Source organism: Homalodisca vitripennis, chromosome 8, assembly GCF_021130785.1.
Source record: "Homalodisca vitripennis isolate AUS2020 chromosome 8, UT_GWSS_2.1, whole genome shotgun sequence".
Lineage (NCBI taxonomy): Eukaryota > Metazoa > Arthropoda > Insecta > Hemiptera > Cicadellidae > Homalodisca > Homalodisca vitripennis.
The window spans coordinates 103,651,511-103,665,009 of record NC_060214.1 but is presented as its reverse complement, the minus strand read 5'-3'; positions in this window follow the sequence as shown (position 1 = coordinate 103,665,009).

Genomic DNA, 13,499 nt, shown 5'->3' with positions numbered 1-13,499 from the left:
CTAAAAAATGGTGTATACATAAATAAGATCAGGTGATTCGTAAATATCAATCTATCACGTTTCGTTCAATGCGAATGTTGAGTTTAGCTCTAGTTCACCTTCCTCTTGCGTGCAGCATCTGAAATATGATGCTATCTCAGACTCCTAAAATCTGCAGTCATGTTCGTCTGAAGGGATTAAAAACTCATCTCAAAACGAACTTTGCATCGTTTCGACATCAGAGACACCTAGACTACAAAAGGCAGTGCAAATCTAGGTGAAGAGGTATTGTTACTGTTTCATAAGTTGCACAGTTGAGTGCCTTATGAAGTTAACTGGCATAATCTTAAAGCATGGTGGATCAACCGAGTCTTCTACACATAGCCTACATACCATAGCAGTTGGATTAGCTAAATTAATATAACTCTCAAATTCGTTGTAAAATAATTGCATGTAAATTTTAACGGTTATAATAACTTATTGAGAATACTATAATAATTAAAAAAGGAATAAAAAAGAAAAACTAATAAACAACAAAATAATATAGATGTTATTACGAGATTGACACAAAAAAACGATATTATTAATCGTTATTACAAATTTAACAATAACTATTTCATCTGAATAGGGTAAGACACAAATGAATTTATCTTATTATACTAGACAATAATGTTTCTGATTTGTCCTATAATCACTTTTTTTATCATAATAATTTTTAATGATTCGTATCAATAGCCGTAAAATAATAACGTCAAACGTTCTAACCTTTAGACTGGAAGGAATTACATGCGCTGGGAGTAAACACCTTTTTATAAAATTAAGTTTATCACACTTACATATTCGTATATTTTCTAATTATTGGATAACAATGAAAATAGTACTATACCATCTTGAATGTAATTCAATTATACAGGATGTGCTTGTACACGCTAAAAACTGAAAATTAAAGCCAGCTGAGTGTTTACTTCAGGTTAATGTTACAGGAACAATAAGCAGTTTTCATATTTGCTAGGATTACCTAGCAATTTCAATGAATGCCACACGTATTTTAACATCAAAATAAATAAATCTCGTAAAATAAGAAAGAAATATAGACATGTATGGCCTTTAAACATTAATTTTAAATTTAAATAATTCAATTTCCTTTATAAACAGTATTTTATATGAATTTGGTAATAATTAATGAAAATATACGTGAGAAGGAACTTTAGGCCATAAATCTCAGAGGAGCAATCTGTACTACACCTTGTTTAAACCCCTCTGAAACCAAACCACAAATTACGTTTTGGTGTGTGCGTGGCAAAAACTTCCCCTAAGCTTGCGCCCATCTTCGCCACCCTCCCCTACCCATTCACATCCATCCCGCCCAAATCATTGTTACAAGAATGATTCTTCATTTAGCACTATATTTACCACTTTTGAATTATAGCAGTAATAGATTCATTAACCTGATTCGTACATTTTGTTGTGTTTTAAAATGTTGTAATAGTTTTTGATAACACTATTGGAAAAGCACTTTTTTCAAGCGACTTAATTCGTACATTTAAAAAAAAAATAACCTAAGGTGTTTTAGAAAATTGATTGAATACAAAAAAATCGGTAGCAATGCAGAGCGTCACCTCTATTTTAATTTAATTTATTATCTTAATAACTGCACTCACATCCAGAATCAATAAAATCATGTCAGCTTCAACTGTCCGAGACAGTAAAATTTAGTTTGTTCTAGCTCTTCCGCCAATTCAAACTTTCTTCTAAATGTGCTTAAAGAGGTATTTAAAATTAAATATCTTTAAATATTGAACTTATAATATCTGTCAATAAATATTGGAAGTATTAGAGTTTGAGCCTTTATATTAAGGAAAAGTAACATCTTTAAAATGTCATTGCGTTGAGGACTTCTGGAAATTTTAATGAGCAAAACTTTTATACAGATATAACTATTTTAAAAGGTGTCGGTGGCAGATTAACAAGGAAATAACGTCAATTTAAGTGTTAATTTAAGTACTATATGTGTCTATATTGCTTGTAGTTTTAATAGGACTTTTTATGCAGGGTTTTCAATACGTGAAGAATAACGAACGCACAAAGTTTTAATGAAGTGTAATTTCTTTAAGAGGTAGTAAAACGATTCAAATCAGTATTCCTCTTCTTGCAGCTATTTACCATGATACGGTCAGAATGTATCAGAACGTGTCAGAAATGTATTTAGTAAAAGAATATATTACATTTCTTTGTATATAGTCATATATATATATATATATAATATAGTATATATAAAACAATTTCTCATAGAATGTTACTTACCTAAAAGTTGATACATTAAGACTGGAAGCGTCTTAGTGATGGCTTAAATATTGAAAAGGTAAGTGTAAATACATGATCCTTTGAAACAACTACCGTGAAAATTATAGATAAAATACTATTAAAAGCCCTACTATTAGTACTATTACTTATTATTAGTAGCCCTACGACAAGAGACAAGAGAGTGTAAAACCTTTTATCAGTGTTGACTTTCCCATTATTAACGACCCAACATGGCCTTACTGAATTCGACTGGTTGACTATCATTCCATCCATCTATGCTTCCATGCAATATTATTTGATAGAAAGGTCCTAGAGATTTAAAAGTGGTACGAAGTTTCTTCTGGGCACAAGAAAGAAGTATATTGATTCTTGGGCAAAAGGGTACATCCGTTTTTGCGATACATTTGTCAATTCCTTCGATACTCCGTTGTTTGGTTTATTCGGTTTGATAAGATCTTTGTACAGTCAGAGAACTGAAAAAATTCAGAATTGAGAAATGATACTATATAATCCCAAAACTGAGTAATCCGCAATCCCCGATCAAAAGCTAATGATTGGATTTAAAAAAATGTATAGTATAAATTTACACTAAGAAAGCAGTGATATTCGATTTGGGACCCGTTCTGGATAAAGAAACAGTAAGCACTATGTGAGTGGATTAAACCACAGAACTACCACACAATGGGGACCTCGCTTGTTGTCATACCACACAATTTTATTTGATCCAGTTTTGGACTGAATGGGGAACAAACTTAAAAAGTACTGTCCATAAATGTATGTAATTATATCATTGTTCAGGTCTGTGTATCTCGGGCGCACCCAGAATAAGGTTTAACGCGCAACGGCCTCTTCTCATAAAATTAACCAATTATTAAAAAAGGCACTGATTTATTCAAATACAACGGCAGAGTAAAGCTTATATTGATAACCAAAGGATAATTTTAGCTGTTAAAGTGAAAAAAAATACGAATTAAGTTCACAGGAAATTTGATTTTATTAGTTACACGGAGGATAACTCACCCTTTGCTATTTATAAATTTACAAACGGATAAAATGAGTACTCAGACTGCACTGTGTGGAGTGATAGGCTTTCGTAGCTCAGGTAGAAAATATTTTAACGGTAACAATCAAAGATACGTGGCGCAACCCTAGCATCGGACCTCAGAACTAACTGAAATAATCCCCGGACCTCACCAGATCTTATCTTTATAAGATGTATTTCCTGTGTAACTAATACAATCAAAGATTGACGTAGATAGACAGTTATTGTACAGTAGTTTACTGCGGCAGGTTTCATACTGTTAGATTGCTATACTCTATACACACAATGATTGTTTATATAAAACCCATTAGTAAGTAAAAATTCCTGAATAAAAATAAAATAGATAGAAAATTAAAGAAACATAATTTTATAATATTTTATAATGATTACCATAGTTATTTGCAATTTTAAAATGCATATTCCAAAATCATAAAGCTATAAGCAGTTGTATATTTTTATAAATTTATAGTTTTTTATTAATATACGAGTAACTTCATTTCAGAGTAGTGTAGAACACATTTACTAATTTCACTTCTAAAATTGAAATTGAAATTTCTAGATATTTAAACTTTATCTTAATATGTATAAAAACGTCATCTGTCGAAGTTACAATATTAGCTCTTTGTATATTGAGAGACTTTTAATTCTTGTTATTGGAGACCTTTTCAATAATAAAAAATTAAACATGCCTTAGAGGCAAAGTTAAGACTAAAAAGTTTCTCTCGTCCATTTAACCTATAAATAATAATAAATTAATAATAAATATAGATTTAAATAATAAGGAAAATTATAATAATGAGTACATTATGGTTCCGCTATATGTAAACTGGCTGAAAGGTGAATGAGCCGCGTAGGTGAAATCGAAAAGGGTAATGGGACAGAATCTGAGAGAGGATGGGATTTTAACTCCATTATAATTCGACAGAAGCAGCGTGTGTTTGAGAGGGGGGGGGTGGTAGGGGGGTTTATGGATGGAGCGGTGTGGCGTCCTTGTGTATAATGGATCTGTTCTCACAATGTATGACACCTTTACCTTTACATGCAACGAGCTCTTCAGGACACTTATCTTACAAACGTACCTTCTTTAAATTAAGTTTGTACTTAAATTAATCTGCTATTGTTTGCGTCTTTACAAACCATCATATTGAAAGGATTAGCTAAGTTGTATCAACTGATGTCTATATTCAGTCTTATATTTGGATTATCTGTTTATATTTTTAAATATACTGCCAGGTTACAAAGTAATGAAAGCAACCACATCTCTTTCTTTAAATAACGATTTTGAAGAAAATTTTGTGCATCAAACTAGATGTCGCAAAAAGGCTTCGCCAAATATAGAACGTGAGGCATCCCATGGAGGTACATGCTCCGTCATCGACTAGATGTAGAAAGTTTAAAGCACAATTTCATATCTACAACGGAATTCATTCTGGAGATACCTTGCAAAAACAGTTGGAATTAAAGTCAGAGGGAAGTGATATTTTCCAGCCTGCTGGGTGTTAGCAACATATGCAAAATTTCAAATCTACAGCTCAATTCCTTCTAAAGCTTTTCCTGCTGACCAGTAAGCTATTATAACGGTCGGATATGCATCAACATTGAATTTGGTGGAACTTACAAACAAAATAAAGATTCATGCAAAATCTGATGAGTCCATACTCAATATATGCATGGATAGACAGTCAGAAAGCATCCTAAAAGTTCTGAAATATTAAATAAAAAATTCTAAATGATAATAAATCAGGAATTTATGAAATTGGATGCGATGACTGTGACAAACTTTTGGAACAAAAAAAAAAAATAAATAAATAAAAAACACGATTTAAACAGCATTTATCAAACTCAAAATATGGAAGTGTTGAGAAATCTGCTGTATCCACGAACTGCATTGAATCAGGATACAGAACATCGATTAAAAATCTAAAATTATTAAAAGAAATAACAAAACCAATGAACTGAAATGCTTGGAAAAGACTACACATAAGCAGAAATAAAGAAAAAGTCATAAAAAATGAAGAGTGCCTCATTTCAAATTCTAGCCTTCTTTCTTCTCAATTTATTCAAAAAGTAAACTGTAGCCATATATAATTTTTTTATACTGGCTGAAATATTTCCAAAAAATTTTGTATTTACATATTTACACCATATGGTATTTTAATACTAACCAAAAAACGTTAACATTTGTTTGTGGAGTCACCTGATGATGAAACCTTTGGTTTTGAAAGGCCTCGTCCAAAAAATAAACCATTTGGAAAAGTATTGTTTTTATTAACATTTAGTAAAATTTAAAAACTTTCAAATTGTTCCAAGAGTCTTCAAAGTCAGAAAGTAATTGTATTATTCCTCTGACTCCGGAATTTTTAAAGTCTTACGCGTACAATAAAATGGAATAAAATAAACCCCATAATTATTAATGAATACTCTGTTTCATATTTCTTAATGTACTTTTAATTAAAATTTCTTCCGCTTAACCCTGAGAGGGTAATTTCTTCTTTTTCATCAATTTGTATGTTTTAATTTAATAATTCGTTTTTTTAGAACTCATAATGAGTGTCTAAAATATCTTTGTAAAAATAATAAATTTTGTAAAAATTAAGTTTAATTTGTATTTTAATAGTTTTTGGCTATCAAATTATAGTGGTATTACATTTGGAAACGTGCACTAAAGCCAATGAGTATTTTTATAACTTTTCTAGAATTATAACATTTTTATTTTAATAATTTATTACTACATCGACCTCTTAATAACTCTCATACTAACTTAGCTCATATGATATTTTCTTTAGGTTTTATAGAAATAAATATGAATTTTGTTTTAGAAAACGTACCCGACAATAAGCATTCTACAGAGACATTTGAAGTCACATTACAAAAAATACTCCATTAGAGGTATCAAGGAACACTCCTGATAATAACTCCTGATAATAATGCTAATTTTTATTTATCCAAGCACAAGAAGGGACTTAACAATGCTTTATACTGAATACTCGGTGGTCGCCATTATCTTTTTTTGAAACAAAGAGTTTCATTTCCGTAAGCAGGAAATTGTCCAAGGGAAATCTGAGAATGTGAGCTGGGTAATTGTATTGATTTAATGGCCCACAGGAACAGGAATGCTCCAGGCGTTCCCAGGTGGTTACCTGCTGGAAGTTTCTGGAATACAATACACGAGACAAAGGAGTCCTTTCTCTACGGGCTTCTAAAATTATTCTCACAATTTTTACAGTGACAGTATTGGTAAAGCAACTAAAATAAATGATTACAGTAATTAATATTATGTAGCAACGAATTTAGTCTTAAATGATATATTATTATTATTATTTATTCTTGATACAAATTATACCTCCAAAGCAGTTGTTTTTATTCAAAAACAAATATTCTCAAATGAATGATAGGTTTCGAATAACGAAATCATATACAAAGTGTATTGGATAAATTAGTGAATAAATTCGTAGCCATAAAGCCATTTAAATTAAATGTTATGTAGCCTAAGTATGGTAAGTTTACAGTCTGTTTAAAAAGTGACGCAATGTACTACATTTTATTGTTGTTAGCAAAAATTACTACTGTCTCATTACAACGTTTGGCTCAAATTTTGAAACAAATATGTTTTCAAATGGCCATTCCCAGCTTTAATTTCAAAATTTCAAGAATGTATAAAACAGACGAAAACGACCATGAAATGTCCTAGAAGTCTTATGAGAACATTCAGATGTCATGTCAGTTTTATAGAAATTCAATTGCCAAATTTTTAATCAGACGTGTCGACTATGTTTTTATTTATAAATATTATTAAAATTTCAGTGTAAGAAATAAACATGTCAAATTACAGCGATTTAACTTAAGCACTGTCTTTTTATTTATTTTTTATACTTTGTATCATTACTATTTCAGTATTAATCTCATGTTACGAGACCTTTCAGAATCGAGGATTCTATCCTCAGGCAACTTCACAAAATGATATTTAATGGTATAATTCACCAGTGGTATTAAATAAGAAGTTTCAAAATGCTTCTATAATCTTCATTTAGAAAACTTATTGTTTTATACATGTGTTTATACAGTATTTTACGTTTGTTTGGCTCATAGAACAATCCTCCTAAAGATGTGACAAAAGTTTCGGAACAAATGGAAACAATTGCTTTATGCCTATGAAAATTAATGCAAATTGGATAAAAAGGAAAGTAGGATTTCGGAAATTTGCGATGGTTATATGTTACAAAAAAACCTGTATCGTACTTTTTTGTAACATATTCTCGTATGTTATATATATTATAACGATGGCAAATTTCAGAATCCTAATATCTTTTCAAACCACCAATCGCTAATAATAAATTTTAAACAAAGAGTATATTGACTTAGTAATTATTAAGTGTTACTTACTGAAACACTGCTGCCAAAATACAATAAGTTACCTGAAACAAAGAAAATTATAATTATTATAGCAACTATCCAGAAGTGTTACTCAATAAAACATAAAAAGGAAGTAATTTTAAAGGAACTTAATATTATTATAGCAATTAACCTGAACACACAAAATAAGGAGACTTAAAAAAATGTGTGTGAGATCTAGATTTAAATTTTTTTATGGATAATTAGGTAGTCTTGAAGTAATAAGTAAACAAATTCTTTCGTCTAATTTATAATAATTTTATGGAAATAAAATTAAACTAATTTTGCATTGGAACTGATACTTCAGGAAACAGGAAATGTTATATAGGAAAATTAAGTATTGAATGCTAGAATATCCAGTACAACCGGATATGAACTTGAGAAAAAATTTAAAGAGTAAATCATAAGCATATTAATTAATATTATAAAGTTTTTTTTTGCATACTTATATTTACAAAGACGCCTGTTATCTCTAAAAAGCAGGTTTTTTGATTTTTCAGATCAGAAAACCAGGCATTCATAAATTGGCCTTTTCATTTTAGTCGCAACAATTTTAATATAATTCACTTTCAAACTACCATCAAAAGTCATCCAACTGGGCAAAGTCATCCTCTACCTGTAAATAGCTACGTTACCGTTATTATCAATATCTTTATTTCAATACATTTTTGTGTATTAAGTATAAAATTGCCCCACACTTTACGATTTTTTTTGTATTATTGATATATATGCTTGTGTGTTTATATAATATTATACCGTCACGTAATAAACTGGTGAAAAAATAAAGTTTCAAAATATATCAAAGCATATATTTAATTAAAACATGAAATATATTCTGAATTTACCTTGAAGGGTGTTTGTTCTTAATAGATTATTTTATTCTCTCTTTTATGATGTGTAATTAAAATTGGGATTTTATTGTTATATTTATACTGTTTTGACTGGAAAATTTTAAATTCTTGTAGTCCTTTGCAATGGCAGGGATAAAATTAGTACTTGAACTAACATTAAATATTAGTAAAAAATTAAAATTAAATATTTATAATTATTTATAATTATTATTATACCCAGTACTGACAGTGAAATAAAAAAAACATTAAAAAGGGATGGCGGTGGTTGAACTAATAAGCCAGCAGGCGTGATCCTATTTTCATACAAAGACTACTGTAATTTTTTATTCTGTGATTAAAAATACGTATAATTCTATCAAAAACAACTTTAATTTTTAAATGTCAATACTATTAATACCGTAAATAGTAGTGTTGGTGGCAAATTAAAATCTAGTACTAGAAGTTTAATCGAAATATATTTATAATTTACTGAATAGCTCACATGAACCCGGAAGTAAAGTACGTGTTTCTTGTGAGCTCCCTGGTAAAACAGATTTAATCTGACACGGTGGTGTCAAATTAAAAGGGGGAGGATTGGATGTTAATTGTGGTAATTGCAGTTGTAAACTACACTCACAGCTGTTCCCCCCACAACACGTTGGAACACCCTGACACACGAATACACACACTGGTACAACAGAAAAGTGCGTTTTATGTTCACACAGAGGGTGAGGGTGTTGTGAAATTTTAAATGCGAATTGGTTCCATTGTGGAACCGTATAAATCCTCATTGCCAATATACTATTGAGAAACATGTCCACATGGTTATTTAGATTAAGAAACTTATAGTTTATAATAACGTTAATGATAGCTAACGGACTAATATGGAAAGTCAAAGAAATGTATTAAATTTGTTTTAAATCCCCTTACTATTCATTTTGCATGGATTAAAAAATTAAAAAAAGACTTGTACTCCTCCAGAATTTTTCATAATCTCTCAGTTTGACTGCCGAAACAGGTGTGACCGTCAGTTTGATATGGAAAGTTTGAGTGGAGAATTACATATATCATGTATATGGAAATATATATATATTTATATTTTTTTTTTTTGGCGCGTTTGATTCAATCCAAAACTTTAGTATCCATTCGATTTGTAAAGTTGTGTTCTATGCATTATTGAATATACAGTAAGATAACCATATAAATAGTCCAAAAAGATCCTGCACATTCGAGTTTTTATAAAACCATAAACATTAATCTCATGTTACGTTTTAACCACCCCTTATCCTCCCTTCCTGCACAATATAACAGGACAATCGACAGCCATTTAAATTAATAACAAATATAACAATTTGTAACTTAATGTTAAGTTACATTGCTGAAAGAAGCAAGAATAAATTGTCGATAATATTGTTTAAGGCTAAAATTGTGTTCCGCCAAAAATGTGTAAGGCACCAATAATTTCCTCATATGGATTCAAGAAAAACTATAAATAAATTGTTAAAACATAAATATTAATGAACGAGTGAATAGTTTTCCCCTTCATTTCATAAAGTTTTACAACACATATACAAGTTGGTATTACTTGTAATCTTTTAAGTGTACTTATAAACCGCAACGTTCAGGGAAACGACCCTACATGTCTTAGTGCAAAGTAATTTGTAATGATAAATTATATTTTGAACTATAGAAATTATAATAAGTAAAGCAAAAAATAAAATGGGATTAAAGAGAAGTAATAAAAATATTTATACATTGAAAGATATTTTATACATTTATTTTCAGCTATGATAACTGTAAGCGAGGGTGCAAATAATATTTCTTATGGATATGAGTTGCTATAATAGGTGGGGGAGGGGGCAATACTATCAAAGCACCCGCCTGAAAGCTATAGATAAAGCTGTCTCGGCATCCCCAATAGATCACGAAAATGGCCACTATTTCATGTTTTTTATTACATGAATATGTTGCAATAATACTGCGGAAATTGCTTATTAATATTAATGCACGACCATGTGGTATGTGTTTTATTGGTTGATAAGATTTTTGTTAGCTTATAGGGCGATATACCCATGTTTTGAGAATGGAAAGTACTATGATGTGCTTACTGAATTTTGTTTAAAATATGATCTCTATTTTAATATATATGTTTATAAATAGCTGCCTTTTAGGGACACAGGATATAGGTTTGATTTATTGGCAACCCCCCTCAAGATGCTACGCTGAATGCAGCCAGTAACGAAGAATAAACATAATAAGCCGTTTTAATTTCTCTTTCGTTAAGGAATTCCTGAAAGCAAAGAGGTATATATGAATTTTATCGTTTAAGGCATACAATACGATCTGACTACTTAAATCGATGATCAATTCAACTATTTTTGAATTTCTTTAAATTTTATAAGTATTCAACCAAGATATTTGTACCATTCTATTTTTCTAATTGCATTGGAAACACACTTTCTTTTAAGGTGTTTACCACTGTTATGTGTTATTAAATACATTCTGCCAGTTTAAACTCAATTTCAAAATATTGGAATAATCTTGATGTTGATTAATATAAGAACTGATGCTAAACATCAAACAATATGGATTAAAAATGAGTATTTTACCTTTCAAACCAACATGTTAGACGTAGATTAGTTTTGTTATAATTAGTCTAAACTTAATAATTAATTGCCATATTAAAAGATCATAGCAAAAATAAGGTACATTCATTGGTTTTCAAAACTTGTATGCTTGTAATCATATTTTACATTAATGGTCTCATAGTTAAAGCCAAAAAATAATTACCAGGAGACTAATACATAAGTGTAGTGTATTTAAGTGGCATCAAGTGAAACCAAGTGAAGAGAATTTACATCAGTATTCCTCATGGGTGAATGATCTGCGGATGTAGGAAAGGGGAAGATCATGGAAATCTGAAAATGCAATATCGGGTAAGTGTATTGATTGCCGTCAAAGGGCGAGACGCCCGAGGGTGATACTCTAACTCTTCGTGCACCACATACTCTAGAAATACTGGTTGCACAGTTTGACCTCTTCAGATATTGAGTGTCTTTAATAACTCCTTGAGACTCCATTTAACACTATTCACCAACACAAATCATTTGCGACAACAAACAGTTTTTATCTAGCACACATTTTATATCGAAATTATTCTAATAGTTTTAGAAATTTCAAGCTGTTCGATTCTCCCTCTCTTGAGGTTTTTAAGAAAAATGTCAAGGAGTTTTTGATTCTCATAAGCAGTGAGAGGGCCCTGTTCCTTATCTCTATTGACTACAGACGGACCTAGACTATCTGACAATTGACTGACGGCACTGTCCCCTCTCCTCTCCTCTTCAAACTATAGATAGAAAAATCCATTGACTTAAGTAATTAGCCCATTTTTTGTAATTTTTGTTCACTCAATATTTTTATTCGCTTTTGTCTACTTTCTCCACAATATTGCTGATTATCGGAATTCCAGGTCATATCCATCGGTTATTCTGCTTTAGATGACTCCTTTCAATTAACAAATTTTATAAAATTAATCTACACTCTGCTCAAGATAAAATTCGAATCGTAAAATTTTAAAATCGAGTCTACGCACAGGCCATTAAGGCCCATGTAGACTCTTTTGCCATTATTTTAATTTATTCAGAAATTATGTAGTAAATTTAATGCTGTTTTTACTAGGTATGCGTGTATGGATGTGGATATGTATGTATGTGTATATACATTGTACATATATGTATGTGTGTGTGTGTGTGTGTGTGTGTGTGTGTGTGTGTGTGTGTATTTCATCTCTTTATTCATTACATTGATTTATTTTTGGTGACATAAGTTTTTTTTATATTATTTTAGCAATAATTATTTAATGTTAATTATTTTGAATTGTGTTACTAGAATAATTTTGTATGTTTTATATTAATTAGATATATACAAATGCTACATTTTTTATCATTTTCAATGTAAAGAATTATTTTATATTTCATTTTTTTGTGTGGAAATAAACGTGATTTGATTTGATTTCGATACTATCTTGCTCGACCGCAGGCTGGGTGATCATTTGGTTTGATTGTTTCTTTGTATCTTGTCTTCTTCATAATATGTAACATGCGAAATAAGAAGTGGTTGGCCAAATAACCTTCAAACTTTTCAACAATATCTCAATGAAAAGACAGCTAATGGTTATTTTCAGCAATCCAGAGCAACGGAAATGACGGTTTTAGAGTAAAAGTTTCTCATTAAGAAAAAGTGAAAATGTGTGAACTGAAGATAAAAAAAAACAATACAGAGTGAGAGGAATGCTTGAGAACTCCTTCGAATCTCTATGCATCATAAGGGATATTAATGAGTGAAATAATTTCTAAAAAGTAATAAATGTAAAAAACAAAATTTCTAGGGTAGTTATTTGCAACTAAGTATGTTTTTACTAATATGGACAGGATCACATGTACGATGATCTGTAAAATTCTTCATCCTCAGTTAACTTTGACAGGTATTTGTTGAACTAATAGAGATGAAGGACTTATACACAATTTTATGAGTCCCAGCATCACGGACCTAGTTGTAAGAAAATAAGTTCTGGTTACTTTGTAATCCCTTAAACACTTTAATTCAATCTTACTTGTTGGTGCCTAGTAAATGTTTTCACAACATAGGTAAAACAGCTGATGCTTATCAAAAGACAAAATGTATGGTACTCCCGGCTTGTGCAAGCGATCCTTTAAAGTGGGCGTGCTCGCTTATCTATTGAAGGATTTCGTTTAAATAAGTACTGTTAGAATTTTAATGAAAATGAAGAAATATTTGGTGCCAAGTCAATTTTTTATAACTAAACTGTGTTTTTTGTTATTTGACTTTGAAAATGTTTAACAGACGTCATTTTGTTTATAGAAAAGAAAATAACACAATAATTTTTTTAAAGTCTTCTATTTATCCAAACCTATATGATAAATTTTGGTTTC